The sequence below is a fragment of the Amblyomma americanum genome, chromosome 6 (assembly GCF_052857255.1).
Source record: "Amblyomma americanum isolate KBUSLIRL-KWMA chromosome 6, ASM5285725v1, whole genome shotgun sequence".
In the NCBI taxonomy this organism is placed as follows: Eukaryota; Metazoa; Arthropoda; class Arachnida; order Ixodida; family Ixodidae; genus Amblyomma; species Amblyomma americanum.
The window spans coordinates 79,417,197-79,441,738 of NC_135502.1; the positions used below are offsets into that span (position 1 = coordinate 79,417,197).

The 24,542-nt window shown below is 47.5% G+C and overlaps 1 protein-coding gene across 1 annotated transcript in view; it reads right to left on the reverse strand.

Annotated features, from left to right (window-relative positions):
• Nucleotides 1–24,542, reverse strand: part of LOC144093772 (cell adhesion molecule DSCAML1-like) — a 238,465-nt gene that overhangs the window by 117,839 nt on the left and 96,084 nt on the right. Inside the window, exon 3 of the mRNA XM_077627473.1 lies at nucleotides 5,282–5,328. The gene's annotated coding sequence lies outside the window, so the exon portion shown is untranslated. The remainder of the gene's footprint in view (nucleotides 1–5,281; nucleotides 5,329–24,542) is intronic.

A 24,542-nucleotide genomic window follows, 5' to 3' on the forward strand; every position in this document is an offset into this window, starting at 1 on the left:
TCATTTGTAGTTTTTAGCAATGGGAGATTAATAAAAACAGAAGAAAAACAACCACATGCCGCCGGTGGGATCCGAACCCATGACCTGCGAATTCCGCGTCCGGTGCTTTACCAACTGAACTACGGAGGTGGCTGTTCAATCTTATGTTATTGGGGACATTTATGTGTAGCGTAAGCGAACCTTGAGAGCGTTCACCAGCGCCACCCTCGTCCATAGCGGCGGATGTAGTACGTCCTGTATTACCACGAGTGCCACGTAGGAACCTAGTCGAATGGGGAGGGCGGAAGTTTTGCGAGAACCCTCTTATGCTACCTATGGCATCAAAGCTGCCATATTCGGGCCCATCGATAAAATATTCAGTAGACAAGGGAATTGAAAGAGGTGCTCGTTATGACATACATGACGGAAGCCAACAGTCACTGAAACTAAGGAGCGTAGGGGATGTCTTTTTCTTTTTTTTAGTTTGTAATTTTTTTTATCAGACTGGACATGTCGACCAGACTAGACATCTAGGTTAACAACCAATTCAACAAAAATCCTACGTAAAGATGTGTCCAATACAGTTATTACATCCAAACTCACGGCCTATGTATACTTGCCCGAACTAGTTTTCTTCTACATACGAAGCATTAAAGATCCGCTCTTCATCGTTTAGCTGTGTTCATTTCTGATGCATCGTTCACGCTGGTTTCTATACTGCGTATGGCTACTGATCCGGAGTACCCTGGTTCGAACCCGACCGCGGCGGCCGCGTTTCGATGGAGGCGAAACGCAAAGGCGCCCGTGTGATCTGCGATGTCAGTGCACGTTAAAAATCTCTAGTTGGTCGAAATTATTCCGGAGCCCTCCAATACGGCACCTCTTTCTTCCTTTGTTCTCTCAGTTTTTCCTTTATCTCTTTCCTTGCGGCACGGTTAACGTGCTCACCGAGATGTGAGACAGATACTGCGCCATTTCCTTTCCATTAAAAAAAATTCATCTTAATTTTTACGAACCACAAACTGCAAAGCCAGGACAAGTTTTGATCCGTAGTCTTGGTAAGTATACACTGGACATTAATAAATTATGCGCTTCAAATAAAGATTATCATTTCCTGCAAAGGTTACGAATCGTCCTTACCATGATTTCCTGGAGCAACTTGACTTTTTCGGTTTATGAATTTTGCCGCCCAAATGCTTTGGATCGAAGCCCATTGTTCGAACCTTCGCGATATTTGTAACACAAAAAGGACGAATATTGATAACTCCTGCTCGCTATATCGTATTTTCTAAAACTTCGTTGACGCTGTCGACGAGCTTCACTGCTTACGAACCCCAATAATTCATTCAATCGCGGAAGGAACCAAAGCACTCGCGAAAACAAAAGGGCGACGGCTAAACAGTGAATCATTAGATTATACGACTTAATGATCTGGTGCGCAGCATGTTACTTCCTCTGAGCATAATCTGATTTGTAATATGTAGAGCCAGGATCATGTTAAAACCATGATCCTATGCTCCTCTACTCCGATCGCCATAGAAGCACACAAGGAGTGCCCTAATGACACTTATAATGAACGCATATGCGATGAAAGTATTCCCTGCATAAATATTTAGCAGGCTAAGAAACGAAGTAACAAAAACATTATTATACAAGGCCAAGCATAAGCGTCGGTACGTCGGTACGTAATGAGAAGGTGATGAGATATTGGTACCGGCAAATGACTAAGATCGCCTCAAAAGCAGAGCCTCGATCATCGAACATTGTCCTGTTAGAACAAAAAAAAAAAACTGCCATTAGCGTCATCGCGTTTGGACAGCGGTAATTAGAGAACAATGCGGGGATTCAGTACAAGATTTGGTTTTTTGTGTTTGTATTTCGTCTATGGGAGCCATTCGTGCACTGAAGTAGGAAGGAAGGGCCCTCCCCTCTCGTCAAAGAGGTCCAATTAATCAATTCATCCTAAGTGATTGGCCGTGCGAAGGAACATGGTCCGGCCTTGCAATGTCATTCGAGATAGAACAGAAGACGCAGATTAGGGCCTCTCTTTATGTCAAAGGTAATCACATTGCATGCAGTTCAACGAAATACTGAAATTTACAGACTAACGAAATCGTAGTTGTGTTCGGTACTCCTACTGCGAGAATCCAGCGCAAAAAAAATGGCGGCATTTAATACATCTTTCATTGCGCCTAATTCTGGAGCTACAAAAATTTTAATCTTTCTTTTTTTCTCTGGCTGCCAAGGTGTCAGAATTTTTCTGCTTAACTTGACAACCTTCGCAATTTCGCCTTGTGGTATGTTTGAAAAATCTCGTTAACACAAGTTTGGCGGCTTCGTTTTTGCGTCTGAGTGAAAATTTTACAGTGTAAGCAGGGCGCAGTTTTTAAAAGGAATGCCACCTTATTCTATTATTTCTTTTTCTTTGGGTGGCGAGGAGTTTGTACCATCGATTTTGTATTCGTGGAAATCTTGTTTTTCGAAGGTGCGGTTATCGGAAACGCGTTAGCCGAATGCTTTAACCGCGACGGAACAAGTTCTGCTAGAAGTGGTGGTTTCAGATGTGCTCGACGGGGTATTCAATCATTCGTTCCGGTGTCGTCCTGTCTTTAGATCGCGCCTTCTGAAGTTCACTAGGATAAAAACAAAGAAACAAACAAAGCGGCAGAAAGAGAACAAAAGTTAATCCCTACTTTTGCTGCTATTGCATGCCTAACAAATCACATTCCAAGTACCTTCGACAACGCATGCACCTAAAGGTGATGTGATTGAACTCGCGCAAAATTATTTTCAGCTCTTCTTCACCTGAACTGTCTCGGCAGGACAGCGTTTCAACAAAGATGCTGTGGTTGAGACCGCTCTAATCCTTGGTCGAAAAATTCATTTGACGTGTTACAGAAATCTCAACGCAGCGCTACGACAGCTTCGCAAACCGGAAACGGTGCACGTGTCGAAAAATAAGCTATGCATCGGCTGCACCTCAAACAATAAACAGTTTATATTGTAATCTGGAAGTGAGTACCATTCTTGAATATTTTAATAGTAGACAAGATTACGATATGGGGGGTTTCGAATTTTTGTGATGGCACGGTAATCGATGGCAACGATCTCGTGGATAAGGCTGAATGCTTCCATGCCCACAGCTCATTTGCGGCAAGGGACTGATCATTGCTGTAATAGGAGTGGAACGATATGCTCATAACGAGGGGTTCCTTTGAGTTCAACTGAAAAAACTATTTGGCGCAGACTCCTTGAGTTTTCTGGCTTATTGTAAGTTCCAATGCAGCACAATACTCCTATGCACACGTATATCAGATTACTAAAATATTACAAGCGTTTAATAGTCGTTACGCTAAAAGTATTAACAATAATAATAACAATAAGTAATAACAATAATAACAACAAATCATAAGCGATCATTTCTTTCTCAATTTGTTCCATCAGAGGGGCTCCCGAGACGGCGCACTCTTTAACATAGTCACTGCTGGTGCGACCTTTTTCAGTGAAAAAATATGCTCTAACGCCGAGGACGTATTCAAGCCTTTGTGCGGCCGACAGAGCACGTTTCAAGCGCAGCCAGTCGTACGTACTCCTCAACGAAGGCGGAAGCTTTCACCTCGGCTACTAAACGGGAAGGCAGTAAATGACTAAAACAGACAAAAAAAAATGGGAGCAATGGCCGGTTCGCAAATTGGTTCGGCGCGTTTTCAGATCGCCTTGCGCAGCCGGTCGTTCTAATAATAGCCTAATAAGAGGTAATAACGGCGCCAGACCATGCGTATAACGAGTTTCGTGAAATTTGGCAATAGAAACACATTATAGAACAGTGGACGCCATGCTAAAAAAAAAGTAAGCTCAACATGTAGAGCGCTACGGCTGCTGCCGCAAGCAATCTTTTTTTTTTTGCCTTAGCTGGGAGATAAAGCGCACGTTTTGAGAGTTACAATTGCTGTGAAGGCCTCGATTAAGTTTCGATACGTTGTATTTTCGAAGTCCAGGCGAAAAAGCTTGGCACTCTGAACAATTACATAAAGACACATCCAAGAGTGCAATTAGCCAGGCCAATTGGTTCATGACACATAAATAACAGCGCGACAGACGGGACAATAAGGAAGAGACACAAACACAAGCGCTGACTAGCAACTGAAAGAAATTTTATTGCAGCGAAGCAATTTATGTGTATAAAACCACACATCTGCCGAAGGCGGAAAATATTTGTTTCGGAAACGACTTGAGCAACCATGGCGCGAAGTTAGCTGATGTTCTAAAACAATATGCACTTTTCATTACACGTTAATTCGCATAAAAGCTTTTGCTGTCTTTTTTATCAACAGTATGTTGAGTTAGTTCCTGTAAAAATGTTGTGACAGGCGCTCGTAACGGAATATTACGAAATGTTTGTAGTTGTTTTGTTCTTAGTGAGACTATTCCTAGGGCCAAGGTTGTTTACATAGGAAATAACGCAATAATGAAGGCACTAGACGTGTAAAGTTTTGAAATTCTTGGAGAATAAGGTTAATAAAGCACAGTAATGCCCATACCCAACAAAAGACTAAATTATATTCAAGGCGAATAAAAAGGTTGAGGGCAACTGGCCTGCCTTAGACACTTTTGAGCGCAGTAGATGGTTATGTTTGAATGAACGAAAATGCCCTTCGCTACACCCAGTTATTTATTTGCAAGTGCTCAGCAACTATGTGACTCTATACCAATGCCGGCACGTGCAGCCAAAGTCCAGCCTTCCCGGTGCCGATTTTCGACGCACGTGATCATTCCTTACCTATGAAAACAAATTGAGCCTGTTACGGCATCAATACCAAAACAGGCTAATAGTCAAAGTCAAAGCTTGCGCCCGCGACTGATAAAATGCGTTTGGTATCGCTCCAGCATACAGTGTTCATTGCTGGAAAACAAGTGGCAGTCAGAGACTGTCGATATGGCGGCGTGCATTTAGTGAAATGTTTTTTTGTTTCCTGTGAGGCTTGCGTGCTGCGAGTATCGTGATGTATTGTGTGGATTTTGTACATTGTAAAGTGCATGCTTGGCTTTTGCGGTAAGCCAGGTTAGCGACACTGCAGTCCCGGCCGAGTATTATAAACGATGGCAAGGACAATTCGTGTTCGATAGTAAAGAAAATCACAGTACAGTGAGCTTGATCAGGTTCTAATTTTCGAGTTAACGAAGCGAATGTCGTTGGGGTGCTTTAAAAGCACGGTCGTTGTTACTATCACTTAATGTCTTCACATGTCAAGCCCTAGTGCGATTTCACTTTGGCTTCACCATTGATGAAATCAAGACTTACCAGGACAACGCTTTTTCTCCTTGAGTCCTTCAGCGAGGCGGACGTTCCTGTAACAAAAAAGGGAATGACGCAATTTGTGATGTGTTTCGTCGTGAATTTTAATATATTCAAATATCGTTTCTATTAAATATCCCAGAGGGAAGCGTGACTTCCTAACAGCACCATTCTGCAACATTTCAGTAGGACGTTGAGGTGCTCTACGACCATGGACAGCAAGAGCTGCTTTTTTGCCCGTCCGCACTCAGTGATCACTGAATGCACTAAAAACGAGCAAATGAGCTCGATGACCAGCAACAAATGCCAGCTTTTTCCTTTCCCTCACATAACTTATAACTCTGCATACTTCCGAATAGAGGGCTCTTGAGCGCCGGTTTCGAGGAGAGGAATATAAAGCAAGAGGCTATATGCTGGTCGGTCTCAGGAGAAAAAGAAAGCGGAAGAAAGAGGGATAGATAATAAAACAAATTATTAAAAAGAAATCGACACCTCCGTGGAGGATGCAGGAGCTTTACCTTCCTTCCCCTTCATTTCCGGGGACAGGCAATCACACGTCGCAAAAATGACAAGTCATCCCTTTCAGCCGATGGGGGAATCGGGAACGTCTTTGATCTAGGCCTGGGGTGAGGGGTTGGACAGGAGGGGTGGAGAGGAAGAGAGTGGAGGGGTTGGGGAGGGGGGATGAGCTTGGCAGCGTGGAATCGGTGACGCTGGGGCAGCAAGCGCGCGCTCTTCTCGAACAAAACACTGGGTGTCAAGATGCGGTGCCAGCGGGCGACTCTCGCAGGCACCCAAGTGCGTGGAAAAGACAAGCTTCCTCGGCAACCCCCCCTCCACATCAGCGCCACTCTATTCGCCTCGACGCAGTTCGCCTCCGGGGCCGGTTCTTGATCTAAGACCGCAGCTTCAAAGTGCGGCAATAATTCAGCAGCTCCGGCTTCTGCGGCTGCTGCTTCTTCTTCTGTGCTGCCGCAACTCCTCCTTTCGTCATTTCCGCTTCCGCTGTCCGCCGCGATGCTTTCTGCGAGAAGCGCGACCGCGAAGAGAAGACGTGGCGTCCTTCCCTCCGCCACCTCGAAGACCGCTGCGGCATCTTCCTGCCACGTCCACAGACGCCGTTGCCCTTCCTGGGGCCGCGGACTAGAGGCAGTGCGGGGCGGCATGCCGATCAAACACACAAACCGGGAAGCGGTGGCAAGAGCGGCGTCGGACGCCCTTCCGTGGAGCGGGCCACGGTTCACGCGGTGCCAACTCCGCTAGACATCCATAACGCCCCTCTTGCACCGCTCCGCGCTGGGGAATTTTCTTTGTGCTGCCTGTCCCCCTTTTCCCCGTATTTTCCCTTTTTTCCCTACATATCTTCGCTTATTTAGCCCCGCCTTCTCTTCCTTTTTGTACCCGTCGAATTTTCCTTTTCCCCACTGCCGCAGTTTGTCCTTTCGCACCCTTCTTCCCCCCTTCCGCCTCACTACCCTGCCTTTGCCGAGGTTCCGCAGTTCCCCCGGCGCTGCTTGCAATTCCTCCCCTTCTTTTCCCCAACTCCCTTACCCCCGCCACCTCGCTTCTCCAGGGCAGGCGGCATCGGAACTTGCGGGGTTTTTATCGAAAGGGAGGTTTGTTTTTGGCAGGTTCTCTCCCCTTGCGGGATTGGGTGCGGAGTCGACGGGTCATTTATCTGCGGGAGGTGGGAGCGGCGACTGAAGGGGAACCGGTGCAGAGGCGATGTACGGGTTCTCCGTCTTGTTTCTCGCTCCCTCTTTTTTTATTTTTTGGCCGCGTATGGAACTCTACCTTCTCGTGATTGTGCAGGTGAACTGTCCGTCGGCTCGGAGCGGCTAGCTTTCATTGATGACCGAGTGAACGGGGATTAACGAGCGTAGCGCGATAGACTACTACTGCCATGCCACTCACTTCCTTGTACGAGCGGAAGTAGCTAATGGGCTCATTTCAAGCGTCTATAAGGCTTCCTCACTGGCATGAACGTCTCTCATATGACATGTTTACATTACGAGCGAGAGCACTTGGACGGAGCAAAAATCCATCCCGTTTCTGTGGGTATGTACATGGTAAAATGAAAATGAAAATTGTTTTTTTGAGGAAAGGAAATGACGCAGTAACTGTCTCACTTATCTCGGTAGGCACCGGAACCATGCGATAACGAAAGGGATAAAGGAGAAAGTGAAAGGTCCTGTTGAAACGTTGCGACTGACTTTGTTTTTGAACTCTTGCTTTTTCTTAGATGATACGTTTCCGATGAGGGCGCGAAATTTTCGAGGTCCATGTTCGAAGACTGCGCGTACTGGCTTATGAAAGTAGAGGTGCAGGCATAGCTCTGGTATGACAGGAATCACATTATCCGCTATCAGCGATTCATTACTCCGTAAGCATGAGTGAAAGACCGACAACATTCATGGTTCTAAATAGCTTTCCTCTGTTTGAATAACGTCGATAAGATATTTTCATCGTCAATGCAGAAGTAACAACAGAATTCATTGTTGTGCGGGAACTGGCTGTTCAGTTTCACATTGAGCAACCTGGGCAGTGCTTTACTGATTTATCATTCGCTGATTTCATATTTATGCAAATGAATGCAGCATTTCTGCCCAACTTCTGCGCCTGACACTTAAGGCAGGGTACCGTACTGTCTTAAACGAGTCACGGTGTACACGTCGTTAGTGGACGTACGCGTAGATTGCGTTCGAGTCATAAATGTTCAGGTACGGTACTCCAAACCTCGCTTCCTAAAAGCCAGGACCACTCGTTAGACGGGTCACCGGAAAACGTTAATGAAGCTCCACTGCGGAAAAGGCCGTCCTACAGTAGGGCCGAAACTTAAGTATTACACAGATGACGCCGCCGTAACATTAGAAGAGCTCGGAGGGCTTCGGCGTCGAGCTCCTCGTGACACTAAACACGTCGCCTACTTAACTTGCAGCGCTTGACTGGCGGGAGACCCAACCGCGTTCCTCTCTCGGTGCATAAACCGCGCATAACTTTGTTCCGAAGAGGAGGCTCTTAAAGGTATTTTTTTCCTCGCTTGTTTAGAAAAAAAAAAAACCTCGCCGGCACTTCAGATAATGAAGCACGCGTGAGCGGGCTCGCTGTCTCGAACCCCATTTCCTCAGGCGGGACAGTTTAAGTTAACCCCTCCCCCGCTTCCCTTCCACTCGTTCCGTTGAAAGTGGACGGTCCCCTCCCTCCGCAGCCAGAGATGAGTCAGCCGCGCATCGCGTCGTCGTAGGCCGCGGCCAAGTCACGTTGCGACAAGCCACGCGAATAAACACGCGTCGGGTGTCACGCGCGCGTTAATTGAGCTAACGAGCGCCGTTTTGTAGTCGAGGAGTGGGGGGGGGGGGGGGGGGGGAGGAGGCGGCGGGCAGCGGCACGCGTGTACCATCGCTGTAGTTGTCGTCGTCGGACCCCGCGTCGAGAACTCCACCCCCGTGTGCGGAACACACGCGCGTACTGTACGCGTCGCACGCGGTCTCCCGCAAACGAGCCACCGACTTCTGGCTCCCTCCCACGCTTTCGTGCGCTCTCGCTCAAACAACGCGGAAATTTGAATCTCACCGAGGTGGGGGAACAAGGTATACGCAGGGAAATGCGAGGGTAATAGGGAGAAGAATGTGCGCGCGTCGGGAATAAGGGAGCGTGAGCCCGAAAAGAAAAAAAGAGAGAAAGAAGGAAGAGAGAAAGAGAGCAGTAGGGGCTCGGTGCATCGCGGGGATTTGATTTATGGTGTCTGTGGTTCCGTTATGCATACGCCCGTGCGAACACGGACCAGCAAACGGCGAAAGCTCCTGTTCGGTGCTTTTTGTCATTTCTTTTATTCCTTATTTGTTTTGTGTGTGCCTTCGTCCTCCTCGCTCTTGCTTCTCTTTCCGGTTGGAGGAAGAGGATGGGCTGGCGAAGCGTTTTTAGCGTCCAAGAGACAGACACCACGCAAACGAAACGCTACAGGACGACTTTTTTTTTTTTTCTCTCTCGAAATCTCGCTGAAGGGCGAGGAAACGAAGCAAGAAGAAAATCACGGAATTATGAAACCTTGAAAGAGAAACAGCGAGAAAAAAAACGCACGAAGCCTGAAAAATGGGACCAGCCAGAAATCAAAGCAAGGGTGTGGTTAGCTTGGAGAAGGGGTTTTTTGAGCGGGCAAAATTTTGGGGTGCACGCTTGGCCTAAATGGTCTCTGTGTGGGTGTCCCGCCGGAGTATGGAGACACAGAGAGAAAGGGAGAGGGTGAGAAAGTGGTTATAAAGAGCGCATAGTGAGATGAGAGAGAGAGAAGAGGGAAGGGTATAAGGAAAAAAATTCTCCGTTTCTTAGTCTGCGCGAGAGAGCGCTTTTAATGCGTCGCTCGCTTTGCACGGTTGGCGCGTCTTTATAGGTTTCTTGCGTGTCGGCAGTCTTTTCCTTCTCTTGGCTCATTTCTATGGCACCGCGTGCACACCTGTTCCTCCTTTCCCTGCTGCAGGCTTAACTCGATCTCTCCTCCTCCCCGCTTTACGCGCCCCCTTGCGTGAGCGCGTGCCTTCTTGAAAAGCGGGCGGAAGCCGTTGTGTGGAAGCGAAGTCGCTGAGGTAAGTTAATGCTCTGCTTTGCTTAACGCATGTCTCCGTAAGAGCAAAGCTTTGCCGGAAAGGAAGAAGGAAAGATGAAAGAAGAGTACAGCAGAGGCGAAAGTGAACGCGGTACACGTGGACGCTGCGGGGAAGAAAAAGGAACAAGCGGAAGAAAAAAGAAAGAAAAAGGCAGCGCTAAGGAGGAAAACATTTCACCAGGGTTGCGGAGCTGAGGCTTCGGCAATGTACGCGTTTCGCTGATACCGGCACATAAATTTTCTATGCCTCATGCTGGAAGGCATTTGTTTTCAGGCTGGGAGTAATGACATACCGCGTTGTTGCGAGATCTGGTGAGTGCAGGAGCAAGAGCATTCAGGCTGTTTTTTTTTTGTTTCTTGTATGTCGAGAGCCTTCTTCTTGTATAACTTGCTCGCGAAGTGATATTATTCTCTCGGAGAGCCAAGAGGTGATCGTGTATTGCGTCATGTTTTCGTGCAATCGCCATTTCATCACATTGCGTGAAAGCTAGTGCGTTGAATGACTGAGTGCCTTTCTGGTTTAATCCTAGGTCTGCAGACCGGCCCGAAAGACACGGGTTCGATCCCGGGCGCGGCGGTCGAATTTCGATGGAGGCGAAATTCTAGAGGCCCGTGTGCTGTGCGATGTCAGTGCACGTAAAAGAACCCCAGGTGGTCGAAATTTCCGGAGCCCTTCACTACGACGTCCCTCATAGCCTGAGTCGCTTTGGCACGTTAAATCCCCCATAAACACATAAACCAAAACCTAGGTCTGCAGAAATCCGCTAGCGTCCTCAACGTTACGGCTGGCCAGCGGGAATCGAATATTGCCAAAAAGCAAAACAGCGCCAAGCGAAATGGACTTTTTCGCAAGGGTGAATTCAGAGCATCGTTTCACATGCAGTTCTGCAACGCTTGATATGCGCTTATTTCCACACCTCGTGACTTTTCCTAGAATTTTCCCTCAGCGTTATATACGTCAAAGTCAACGTTTCGACGTGCGCCTACCCCGCTAGGGGCGGTACGGTAGTAGCCCGCTATCGAAACATGTGCACTACAAGCATATTTTGCAAAGATTAAAGCGCCCCAGAAATTTATTCATCACTGAAAAAATTAGAAAAAACTTGGTCATGGCATCATTAGTAGATATCTGTTTCAAGACGCTGACTTCATCAAAGTCCATAAAAGTACCATACAAACAAGCCACGAGATATAATGGGCGCCATTTTACGAGCAGGTGAAGTGCATTCAAGGGAACAAATGGACAAATAGTTCACAGCTGAGAGATCTTGCTGCTGATTCATATTTTCTTGTAACGTGCACATACCCATGCAGGCCGCATGCTTGCTAACAATATCTTGGACAGCGATAGGTTAGCCGAATAACTTGGGCAACACCCAAACGCTAGACCAAACGTCGCAGATTGAATGACTGAGTGGGGTTTTACATCCCAAAGTGACTCAGGCTATGATGAACGCCGTACTGGAGGGCTTTGGATAATTTCGACCACCTGGGGTTCTTTAGCGTGCACTGACATCGCACAGTACACGGACCTATAGAATTTCGCCTCCATACAAATGCCACCGCCGCGGCCGGGATCGACTGCGCGTCTTTCGAGTCAGCAGCCGATCACCATAACCACTGAGCCATCGCGGCGGCCGTCACAGATTGCATTGCTCAGAAGGAAAAAAAAATTCAGTTGCTCTCACTGCACGAAAAAGGGCATTCGTCTTGAGACTTCTGATCTGAGGGCTTTTAACCACCATTGTAAACTTACTCTCACTGCGAGATGAAAGCTTTTTTTTTTATTACTCTACTTAACCCTGTCTTGCAGCTGCGGCCGCCTTATAGGCTTGAAATATCTATTTTCATCTGGGCACATGATTCTCCGCCGCCTCCTGCTATTTTGCATTCTATAACACAATACATACAGCTTAAGGTCCCGCCAAATCCGTGCGTTTAATATACATAAGCCAGTCTACGCGAGAACTCTGTTATCCAGTACCAGGCCAACTCGGCGTGCCAAGCAGAGAGGCGTTTATATAAAGAGAGTATCAGATTTAGACATCAAGGCCGGTTTTTTTCTTAGTAAAAGCTAAGCGAAAACACTCAGATAAAAAAATAGCGATGAATGGTGTAAAACATGGAATCTGCTATGCGTCCTATTTTCAAAAACGTTCAGGAAGATTTGCTCAGCAGACGACGAGCGATGTGGTTTTGTGCGTGTGATGATCATAGCTTTAATTTCATGGTAGCTTTAATCGTCAGACAAACGTTCATGCCCAAATGTATGCCCGTCTGAGCAGGCCTGAGTGCTGTATTTGTCGGTTGTCCTAAATTTGCATCCTTAATTTAAAAAAAAAACTGCGCCCATTGCCAATTGGACGACAATACAAACAATGTTCACGCTTTTCTGCTGCCTTTGAAGAATAACTTACCTTCAAAACTAAATTTAAAGAATTGTAGCTCGCGGCGACATTCCCTTCTTATGTTTTTTGCCTTTCTTTGGCCGCTGTCAGTTTTACGCCCATATAACGGTGAAACTAAAGGAGAAAAGCCTGCCAACCGCGTTCTTTATCAACAACCCCAGGACGAGACAAAACGCGCAAAAGAGTCTTGCCCACCCAAGAAGATACTGCGGAGGCGAGAGTCCTTCTTCGAGTGTGCCCCTCGAGTCAAGACGAGAGCGAAGTTACTGACGAAAGAATAAGAAAATGGTGATAGAGGAGAGGAAGGTGCGACGCAGCAAAGAAAAATGGCGCGAGGTAGTGAGGCGCGCGACAGAGAGGGTGATCACCGCTCAGAGAGCATCGCGCAGTCTGCAGAGCATGCATAGGGCAGTAGGGCGCGGCTATAGTAGAAGGCACCCAAGCCTTTGGACAGTATGGTGAGCAATCGGCGAGGCCGCGCTCTTGAACCAGAAAAGAAACATACACGCGCACGGCGAAACGGGATGCCTTTGGCGCCACTCTCTCTCTCTCTCTCTCTGCTTTCTCTTTCCACTCTTTTTGTCACTCTTGCCACGCTGTGTCGCGCGCTGTGTACGGGCAGGCGAAGAAAATAGGAGAGTACTCCTGTCTCGTTCAATTCAAATGGAAATGCGCGATAGGATTTCGGCACTGAGACCCGGCTCTCCGCCGGAGCAAGAAGATCGTCCCGGAATCTAATTTAGAAACTTCGAGGAAAGGCGCAAGTGAAGTGCGGCCAGCAATGGATGCCGCGGCTGGTATGTGTGCGGGAGATTGTACCTGCTTTCGAGATGTCTATAGAAAGAAAGCGTCGAGGAGAGGGAGGCGTGCGAGTGGACGTGGGGAGGATGGAGCGGTTCGCTGCGACAAGCAACGGAGAGGGAAGCGCTGCTTGAGTGAAGCATTGGAGTATCGCCTTCTTTGTAGTCGATGAGCTAGGATGGCTTTCAGCGACCGCGCCTCTCCAAGGGCGGCACGCTTAAGCTAGTCAATTCGTGATACCTTTACTGGATTTCGCTAATGGAAGCGGTTGAAGGTGTGTTAGTTAAGAGCAGCGTTAAAGACATTTGGATTGCTGTTACTTTCTTTTCGTTCACAAGGCAGGCTGGAGTTAAAAAACAAAACAAAAAAGCTTCGAACAGTCGACAAAGGGGAACAGCTTGTTAAGCGAGATGTCATCTAGATTCTTCAAAACCTAACACTTTTGTTCTTTTGCATTTCTACGAAGGAGTACTCTGACGCACAGAGTGAAATTTGAGAATACAGAGGAACGACAGGTTACAAAAAATTCAGATAATGCCATTTATGCTCTCCGAATGATTTTTTTCCTCGCTAATTTCATCTGTTGCAGTATCTTGGGGAGGGCCGTCTCAATGAAGGGCGAATCGCAGTTCAACCTATTTTTGGTCCACCGTATTTTCATGCACATGTTCTTACGTAAGCCGCTTACACAGTTCATATGCGGTAGTCACGTAGCCGGACACAAAGCTCGTTACTTCTGTCATGCTATAATAAAGAATGATTTGCGGCAGTGCATCAGTGCACGCTATCCAGGCGCACGCCATATTCAAGCTCCACACGCATCCAGGTAAGCGTATCGCATGAGTTGGCGTATTTCGAAATTGGCCAGGACTGCCGTCGCTCAAACAAAGGCATATCATAGTGCTCGTTAGTTTGCCACTAAGCTGCAGTCGCGCTGCTACCGTAAACCGCCATTCAACGACAAAAAGAGGCCTGCTTAACGACAACATATACCGTACTGACTAGAAATACAAGCACATGTGTGTACAGGACATCATAGAAGCTTTTGTTTTTTCTCTCCAAACCCCCTCGACGTTGTCGATTTCGCTCCGAGCTTTCCGTTTTCTGGCGAGCTAGAGGCAAACGGGGCAACCGTGGGTGATCATCGCTAAGGACGAACGCAGCCGAGTACGGCTAAATCGATGCGGCAGTTTTCTCTGTCTCATTGCGTGACGTTCGCCCGCCATGTCTTGATAGACGTTACCCGCGCGCGCGAGGAAGATACCGAAACAGTGGCGCGGTCTTCCCCCCTCCACACCCGTCTTCTCTCCTCTACACCGTTTTCCCCAAAGACAGAAGCATGGAAGCTTTTTCCCTATTCCCTTGCCCCTCCTCCCCAGACGGCTGGACCTGGCTCACAACAGTCGAGAAAAGTAAGGAGAAAAAAAAGTACAGAAAAGACAAGCACGCCGCGCCGTTCTTTTCCCTTCAGGACGAATTGGAACAAGCTATAGGAACAATCGGGGAAACCGCGCGAGTGTTTGGGGGAGTAAAAGAAGAAAAAAAACTAGGGAAGAGACGATTCACGGTGGGGCTAGAGGTTGTCTTGAGGGTGAAGGGGATTGGACGGTGGGGGGTTGGGGGTGGGAGGGGCGTAAGAGGAACAAGACCACAATACGTATGGGTGCCAACCCCCCGCTACCCAGAATAGTGCCACTGCTCAATGGGCTGGACGAAAGCAGCGTTTTCTTCGCCGGGTCCCGTATTCGCTTGTCGGCTGTGTTGCTATCTCAATCCCCGCTGCAAGCGGACCTTAACGTGTGTACTTTTTTCCCGAATTTTTTTTTTCTTGCGGAGAACTTCATCCTTGATACATTGTTTTTCGCTCCGTCGGCGGGGTTAGGCGTCGTCTGGGAAGCTGGGGATGTCCCGCAGGGCAAGCGGACGATTCTAGAAGACGGCAACCAATATATTTTCATAATTTGCGAGCGGAGGGTCGGGCATCGTGAGACGCGCTCGGATGACGGATTGTTCCAGCCTTTAATGGTTATCTTTCCGATTCATCGGAGTGCCTAATAATGAGTCGTTTGTCTTCATCGTCCCGCTAAAGGCAGAGTTGTTGCAGAACAAACGCAGGACCAATATTGAATTTAAGGGAGACAAGCCAGCTCCTGACGGGGGCGAATCAAGCGACCGGAAAGCCGGCTTTATACCCCATGGAAACGATTCTTGCACTTTGGACTCAGGCTTAGCCGTGTTCATAAGCAAGACTTCTAGCTCCGCTTCCTTTATTTCCGTTGCCGTCTTGTATTGCCAAGTACTAAAAGAAAATTGTAGTTTGCAAGTAACAGGCGGCAGGTTCATTGACCATTTTGATCGGGTAAGGCTATCGAGGCGAAGATGCTTGCGATGAGTGACGTCAGTGGAGATAGAAAATGGTGATCGTCTTCTGCACTTTGGAGCCCAGTTCATTAACCGACATAATCTGCCGTCCAGGAGAACGCATTTTAGCCCGGTTGATTCGTGTTCATTTACTTATTTCACACTCTTAAACGCCGTGGAGCTTCAAATGTGTAAATAGTAAATTTAACTACTGAGACATTACGGTTTTGCGGTTCAGAGAGGAGTGGGCAAAAAATAAAAAGCGTGAACGCAACAAAAGTAGCCGAACTACGCTGTAATGGGCATAGTAGCTTCAGAAAAAGAAAAGGTTGTTAACACCCATCAGGTCGTAGATTTAAATGCAAAAGTAGCAAGAGGGAAAACAACATAGCCTCCTAAAATGATGACAGCAAGAAATACACAATAAAACTGCACCAGGATTATGCGCGTAACTAGGGCACCGTGACAAACCTGCAGAAGATGTCAGAAAACAAAACAATGCACGAAGTTCAGACGGCGATAGGCGGTCTGAATAAACATTTTAGAAAAACTGCGTAGTGTAAAGTTCAAAGTACGGCTGCGGGAAAATGGTTGAGGCCCCTCCATTTGTGAGTGACAGAGTAATGAAAAAAAAAATGTCCTCAGTGCGATCGGGCGAAAACTAAAATTTGAGGAAGAAAAACTTTAGATTAGCCTTGGTATAGAATGGACATCGTCTAAAAGGTTGTAGCATATAGTGTTAATTATTTATATGATTTGCGTTAATTTGCGCTTAGCTCAGCGAATTGGCCCCGTTATCGGTCTACCCAAATGAAATCTGCCCATGCCAAAAACACCGTACTCGCCTTGTTTGTTTCCGACCCATTTGCGCGTTGTGCCGCGTCAATGTTTCTTTGCCAACTCGAACATGTAGCCTACCGCTTAAACGAATGAGGGAAGAACTTACTTTCTGACGACCAGGGGGATGCGTCAGTGCGTCATACGGCACGCATGCGATATGGGCATTGCCCTTTCACTGCAGGAATTCATGTTTGTTTTCAAAAATTGCCATGGGTTCTATGTATAATGTTTCTTTCAGACTTTTCTGAACGAAGGCTTTAGTAGGGTAGAGTAGCAGGGCGCAATTCTTTGTGTATTCCTCAGACAGGTATGAAAATGCCGTATTTTTGCCTATAATTTACTAAAATATGCTTGGATAATTTCGAGGTAGGAAAACCAAAGACATAAACGGCATAGGGAGGTCGAAGACGCGGAAAGAGTATATAGTAGTGGGATCGGAAAATCAGTAATGGTAGCAAACCATTCGGTAGAGTTTCAGTAGACTCCCGTTTAAGAGCATAGAGGGAGAGGAAGATGACTGGAAGAGAACAATAAAGGAAGGTCCCATTCTCGATGCGGTCATCTCTGCCCACGGCATACAGATATTCGTCGTGGGTACAAACTGAGTGCATTCCAACTACGCTGCGCCGAGAGGTTTCAACGTGTCTCATAATTTACATGCATCTTTAAAGCACTATGTCACGTGATTGTAAAATGCTGACCCGAAAGACGCGGGTTCGATCCCGGCCACGGCGGTCGAATTTCGATATTCTAGAGGCCCGTGTACTGTGCGATGTCAGTGCACGTTAAATAACCGCAGTGGGTAGAAATTTCCGGAGCCCTCCACTACGGAGTCCCACATAGCCTGAGGCGCTCGTGGCGGCCTCTTTCGCAGTCACCTGGCCATCCATCCTGGCTTAGACACTATCCCGCAGTTATCTCAATGAAATGCACCGATTCAGCGGCACCAGGCGACCAGCTACAAACGCCCTCCCTGTTCCCTGCATGAGCGGTCACTGGGGCTGTTTGTCTCATTAGCGCCCGTGTTGCGCATTAAGCAGCTGCCAGTGTTCGCGCGCTTCCAGGCGAAGCAGGGGTAGTGGCAGGGACGGCGGCGTGCTGCTAAGTGTCTTTTTCGCTGCTCGCATCGTTCGGCGGGGGAGGCTGCTTCTTCGCAGTCTCCGTCCGGGATGCATGCGCGGGAAGGAGGTATTGATCGGCGCGGGGACCGATGTCGCTGCCCGCCCACGACACGCGAAGATAGCACCCGGTGTGTGCCTTCAATCTTTTCCCCTTCCGCCGAGGAAGTCGCTTCCCTTCACGCACTGACGAGACGGCCGAGGTAGCCGAGTCCCTCAGCCGAGCTGCTACCGCAGTCTAGACAGAGAGACACGTGGGAACTGACTGCGACGCAAGAGAGAGAGAGAGAGAGAGAGAGAGAGAGAGAGAGAGAAAGGATGAGAGTGAGTACATCGGGGAGGTATGCACGTGCTCTCCCGCTGTTATTCGGTGCGCGGGCGCGTTCACGTAGAGTCTTCGGCGGCGACTATTCGCTTGTAGCGTAATTGAGTTTTCTGGCGCGCTTTCGATGTATGCCGGATGTGTCGTGTTACCGAAGGCAGCTTTTCTTCTGTAGAAATGTTGAAACAGCCACCGCGGCGGCTCAGGCTCATGATAATGGCGACGATGTTGTCTGTTGGATATATGGCATCAGGAAAGGAAATGTATTTTGTGCGTGGGTCCCTTCATTCCAAGCTGCTTAAGAACGGTGAAGCTGGGAAAGAAGGTGAAGAAGAGATGCGTGCCCCGGGCTCTATAAAAGTTGCGCCCACATAATGAAAGAGGGTTTTTTGAGAGTATGGATGAGGCTAAAGAGCCGAAAATACCTCCCCCCCCCCCTCTCCGGTATTGTGAATCCTCTGCTGAAAAGGATCTGTGGAATACTAAAAGAATACCTTGAGCCGCCGCGGTGGCTGAGTGGTTATGGTGCTCGGCTGCTGGCCCGAAAGACGCGGGTTCGATCCCCGCCGCGGCTGTCGAATTTCGATGGAGGCGAAATTCTAGAGGCCCGTGTGCTGTGCGATGTCAGTGCACGTTAAAGAACCCCAGGTGGTCGAAATTTCCGGAGCCCTTCACTACGGCGTTTCTCATAGCCTGAGTCGCTTTGGGACGCTAAACCCTCATAAACCAAACCAAACCAAACAACGGGTACAAGCTTTCCCCTGACTGGTGCTCGGCTTCTTTAGTGTGAAATGCTTGGGAAATGGGTCTTTCATCTCGCCTTGAGTTTCCTCAAGCTAGTTTTATCGGTCGCTTGCTTTACGAGTTGTTAAATTCTAAACTGGATAATTTTGAATTATTGATCCGAAAGGTGTTACTTATTGCCTACCGTATGAAACGCCAGCCTGAGACTCCTCCGCCCTCTCTGCGTTGGTTTAAAAACACAAAGGAAGTAAGGGATCGTGTAGTGTTCTCTTTTCAAATTAAAACTGAAAGCAGTTTACGTCAATTGTACGTTATTTTTACATTTTCAGTCCCGTGCATGCCATGATGATTTCACAAAGTGAAAAAAGAGAGAAAAAAACACATAACTTTGGATGAAACTGCATGAAATCGAGACTCTTCTCTCTTTAGTAGAGCTTCTGCTTCGAACTCTTATTGGAAAGCCCACCGCAAAACGCGCTTTCTACTAACAAAAAGTTATACCCGCAAAATCTGAAGAATGCGTTTGCGACAGGTGCGGTGTTTACGTGGTTCAACTGCAATAAATTTTTCTGTATATTTTTTTTTTCGTGTACAAGGTAACAAAAATTCAAAGCGTCGCGACCTAATGGAAGCCAGATGCTTATTTTGTGGGCAACACTTTAAATGCACTTCGACCTTTTTATAGAGTGTACTGCAGAAGAGGTATTCTGAGTTACTGTCTCATTAATATAGCGCACGCGGCATTTCGCCGTCCTTCGCTAAGTATTGACCGGTCCGTACCATAACCGACATTGATTGGTTTACGAAACGAGCGGCTGCTTCACTAAAGCGATAGGGATATTGAACAGAAGTTAATTTAGCGTAGCCATCTGAAATTAAGATTACTTCTGGTGTTATTATTTGACGTTGCAGGCCTCGAAGTGCATGAATGCAGCCCCCCCCCCCTCCCCCCACCAAGAAGAAAAAGAACGCTGAGAGGAGTAATCGATTGTTTTTTTCTCATGAAACAGAGATATGAAATGGGCGCCTTCGCGCGCTTTTAAGGGGCAACTCTAGCATTTTTTCCACCTGAACCGATTTTGCTGAAACTTTTCATGGTACGTTCTATGCCGTTTTCTGTGTTTTGACGACACCTAGTGTTCTAGTGTTTCTATTGTTTTGACGACCCCATGACGACCACCTAAGTGCTATCGCGGTAGTAATGGACAGCATTTTTCAGTCGTATATTTAATGCTACAGCAAAAAAAGTATGCGACCGTCCGGCGTTGTCCAGAAAAAGCTGGTGGCAACCGTCCGACGTTGCCCGGACAAATCCTGATTGGCTGGCCGGCCGTAACATCATCAGTGACGTCACCAGAACGGATAAATCCCACTGGCAGGAAGAAAATGATGTCCAGGCTCACCTGTGTCAAGCCTCCACATGCCAACCGTGACAGACGATGTACTGGAAGAGTTCGGCAACGTTATTGCTCGGGGAGAGCAACCTGTGCCTCCGAAAATCTAGCAGTGACTTTCGGCAAAGATATCACAGCTTCGAATGCAATCGCATTGTGCGCACACACTACAATTGGAGGTGTTTTTCTGCTCAACGTGTTGCATTGACAAACAAGTAGAAGCACAGAAGCTTTTTGACAGCCAGATGGGAACTGTCATATAATATACATATACTTTTTTTAAAATTAGAAACGTGTTGTAGTTTATATTTCTCCGTGAAACGAGGATAGAAGAGCGCTAGATGGGCACTATGAGCAGTATGGCATTGCCTAAGAATCTAACGCATACGGTGCAGTCTAGTGAAATCAACAAATATAAACACCTCGTGACAACAGGCCTGGGACTGGCGTCCAGATATCGAAGACGTTGCACTCTCCGTTGGCTTCTTCTTCGCCAACGGAGCTGCACCTGAACACGAAAGCCGCTATAACGACGCCGTTTCGGTGGTGCGCAAAGCAACGCATGTGAGAGGCACAAGTGAGACAAGCTCGCACCCCGCAGCTATGTTATTGTTCCCGAAAACTGCCTCCCCCACGAAAGCTTGCCTGCAATGTCGAGATGGTGCGTGGTGAAGCCAAGAAAACAAAACGGATCCCTGTGAGGGGGATCTCTGAAAAAAACAAAAACAAAATAAAAGACCAAAATAACCCACCAATTTTTTTTTGCAGCGTGCCCTTTCCTGGCGTCTTTCCCGAATATTGTTTTTGTTTCTGTTTGTTTATATACGGCTTTTTGATCTGGTAGCTCCATCTTTACTTTTCGTTTTTTTTTTTCGTTCTCTGGCGTAGCAAAAACGATCGCCCCGGAGCGACTGCTTCCGGCCATCGCCTATTTCCGGTTGCCGTCCAGTTAAACAGATCTCGCGGGAGTCGAAGGAAGTCAAGAGGCGGCAATCGTTTTCGGGGTTTCGGGAGAGGCCGCGGTTGAAGCGTAGGCTAATTGTTGTCGCGTTATCACTGCTCTCCCAACGCCGCGGCTTGCCCCCCCCCCCCCCCCCCCCCCCTCCTCCCGTTCTGTGTAGTGCGCTTACAGCGCCACTCGAACAACGTAAGAAACGAGTAGAGAAAATAAACGCCTTCCCCTTCTTTTTCTTTCGTTTCATTTTTCGCGCTGATGCAGCAAGGCGTTAACGTGCGGGAGTCCCGCAAAATGTCAATGCTGCGCTTTCATTCGTTCCGGGAAAATCAGGGAGGCTAATATTGAACGGGTGATAAAAGGTAGCGGTATTTTTTTTTTGTTCGACTAATGCCGGGAATAAGTATTTGTCAAATCCGATTTCTTTACTGCAGTTACCAAAATATATACTAGGCTACATCTTTTTAAAAATTTCTTCTGCGGCTTTCTGTTCTTAATTTCTTAATCAAGATGTGAACATGCAGTCACAACGAAGAATGATCCTGTTGTGATGTAACCTGCGTTACCTGAACAATTACAACCCTTAAAATTATGTAAAGAAAATGTTGCCAGCCAAGTTGGTGGAATCACTATCTCGAGTAATTATTCTCAGGCAAGTAAAATGACTTGAAGCGGTTTCTTAATCCCTCTTGTAAGGAGGCTAGCCCCTAGCAGTTGAGTCTTTCGCAGCTAGCATGATTAAGGACGTCCGAACGGAGTGAGCACTGCGATAAAAATTAGTGTTAAAACGCTTTCAAGCGCTTGGAGCGTCAAGTGTGCAGGTAGCCGAGGGTTACTCCTTAGCGTCTGGTTATGAGGACGTTTCTAAAACGACTAGCTGTTATGAGTCGCATGTGGCATCGAAGCTTCAGAGTCAGCCAATTTAAAATATTTGTTGTGTTAAGTTTCCGTATGTACTCTAGCGAAAGTGTAGGAAAAGCAGTAATTTCTATAAATTCATTCTTGTTTTCTTCCTCCTAGCCGCTTTAAGCGCTTCCACAGACCTCGCCAAACCGAAGTGTACTGTTTGAAGTAAGCAATCTTAATTGTGGGACTGAGTGCCTCTTAAATACAACCACGAAAATGATTAGAAAGTTAAACATAGAGCGGCTACAAAACTACGTCACATGCGGCCGCTTCCATTGGGAATTCAAATGCCAATTTATTCTCCACGCGAAAACTGTAGCCGTACATATTAGGAGATAACTATGCCGGAGAAAAAAAAACTGCACCTTATTGAGATAATTGATTTTTTATGTTCTCGATACCACCGCGGCTCTTTTTTTGGCTTATATCTAGCTAGAAAATAATAATAAAAAACTTAGTAAAAAGCAAGTTGGCAGTCTTGCGTTTACCGTTTTTGTTGTTCCTTCTTGTTTTTATTGCCGTTCCGACGAAATGATTTATTTGATTTCCTTTGCTGATAGCGGATCGAACCGGTTCACGTGGCTATGTGCTTAACTAAATGCACTGAATATAACAAAATAAAACGCGTCAGTGTTTAATCAAGTACCGTGTGTTTATATTAACAAAGGAAGGCACAAAGTATTAAATTCTACTAAATGTATTGAGAGACGGAGGGAGAGGGAAAGAGAGAGGAGCCTGAATAATAACATAGTGAGCTTACATGCACAATAATCCCAATGGGGCAGCACGTTTTAGAAAAACAAAATTTGCAGGCGGTTTAGCTCGGCTAAGCGCGGAATATCCCGCAGTAGCACTAGCTACGTGCGTAATTAAGGTTCTTACGTGTTAAAAGCCTTTCACCTAAATATCTTTGCTGTAAAGGCCTTTGGCCTAAAGGTCTTTACCCGGGAGACATTGATTATGATGGCCTTCACCCTAAGTGCCTAAACCACCACAAAAGGCTTTTGACCTAAAGACATTTACCACAAAGGTGCTTGAAGCAAACGCCTTTACCCCGATGGCGTTTACCTTAAGGGCCTTCGCCCAGGTGTATCCTCCACCCAGGTTAGGGCCTGCCGGTACGCACACCTGTAAGGTTTCCCACAACCCGGTGAGCAAGTGGGTCACCTGCCACAAAGCAGGCTTCAGGGACTTACGTATGCCCAAAATCGCAAAATGACCCTGGCAGTTTTACCACAATAGAAGCATCCCCTGGCGTGCTGGATAACATGTATTAGAATGTTTCTGACTGCAGTTCCAGATCAATCTTACGCTTTTGTGACTCGTGCTGTTTTTGTTTTTTCATCTTTTTTTCATCATTTAGCGCTCTTCCTTATTAGACATTTAACGTTTTGTATCGACATCTATGAACAGCGTACAAGAGAGCGACTCCTTTCCCAACATGATTAACGGCTGTATCCTCTCTGTTCAGTTCGGGCTAGAAGCAGATGCGCTGTTTTCATCTCCCCTTTGTTTTCGCGTGGACAACATTTAGACCGTACATTTCGTCAATTTTATGTGTGTCTAATTCTTTCTTTGCAACACAAAATCGCTCGTATTAGCGCCAGTGGGACAAAACTACGTTCACAAAGCCTGAATACTCTGCATGGCTGCGGTAGCAAGTGATCTCAAGGGTACATAACAATGTTGCAAACGTAAGTAAACGTGACAAAGCCTTATTAATTTTGCCCTTAAGTCGACGCGCGTTTCTGCCGTCGAATCTGCACTCAACGTGACACCGCAGACTTTGATTAACCAACCCCGATGCCGCAGCTAAACAAGATATGCGAGCTTTGGTAAGTGCGTATCTCTCCCTAGACGCGGCTCTCGCAATTCCCTTGTCACCGTCCCCATGTGTAGCGGTACACAGCCGTCCGCGGGGTACACAGCCAGCAGGGGGACACGGTATTAATTGCCGCCTAATCTTGAGGAGCCACATCACTTCGTCGCGTCGCGTCCAGCACACGCGCACACGCACACACATACACTCTATAGGGGCCGACAGAAGCCAGAAAACGGCGGCAGCAGGAAAGGGGAGGAAGGGAAGGGGTGAGGAGCAACAGCAGCGACACAAAGGCTGCGTGCCGGAGGTCTCCTAACAAGAGGAACTCGCGCAGAGAGAAGACACGCGGAGGATCCTGGTCGTCTGTGTATCTGCGTGGCTGCTTGTATTTACTATTCCAGCTACAGCTGGGAAGGCTGCAGGTCGCACGACGTTGCGACGTACGCGCTTCTGTGACGTCTCCCGCGCGGAGACACGGCACAGTCGAGAAGACAACTTCCTTGATCGATCTCAGAGTGTGCGCCGGTTAATTACCGTCCCCTGCTGCGGGGAACCAAAACAATGTCTCTCGTGTCCAAGGTTGACCCGCCGCTGGCGGCACGGTGTAGGAGACTTAGGAAGAGAAAGTGTGTGTGTGTGTGGGGGGGGGGGGGGGGGGGGGGGGGGGGGGGGCTGCTGCGAAAGAAGGCCTATACGTCTTATCCTAAATGGGAAGGAACCCAGGAGAAGATCTGCCTTTCTCGCCCAAGGCTGAGCAGGCAGTACAACAGCTCGGACTGCTAAGGTAGAGGGCTCAGAACGCCATAAAGAGGAAAACACGAAGAAAGAAAAAAAAGGAAAGGAAAAAAAATGCGCGAGCTAAGAGCGGCTCCGATCGCCGGTTCAGTCTGCGCTAGGAGATAAAGGCCCCGTCGCTAATTCCTGACGGCGTTGGCATTCCAGCCGGTTCCTTCATTACTTAGGCGTCCTGGTCTTGTGCGTTGTGGAATTTGT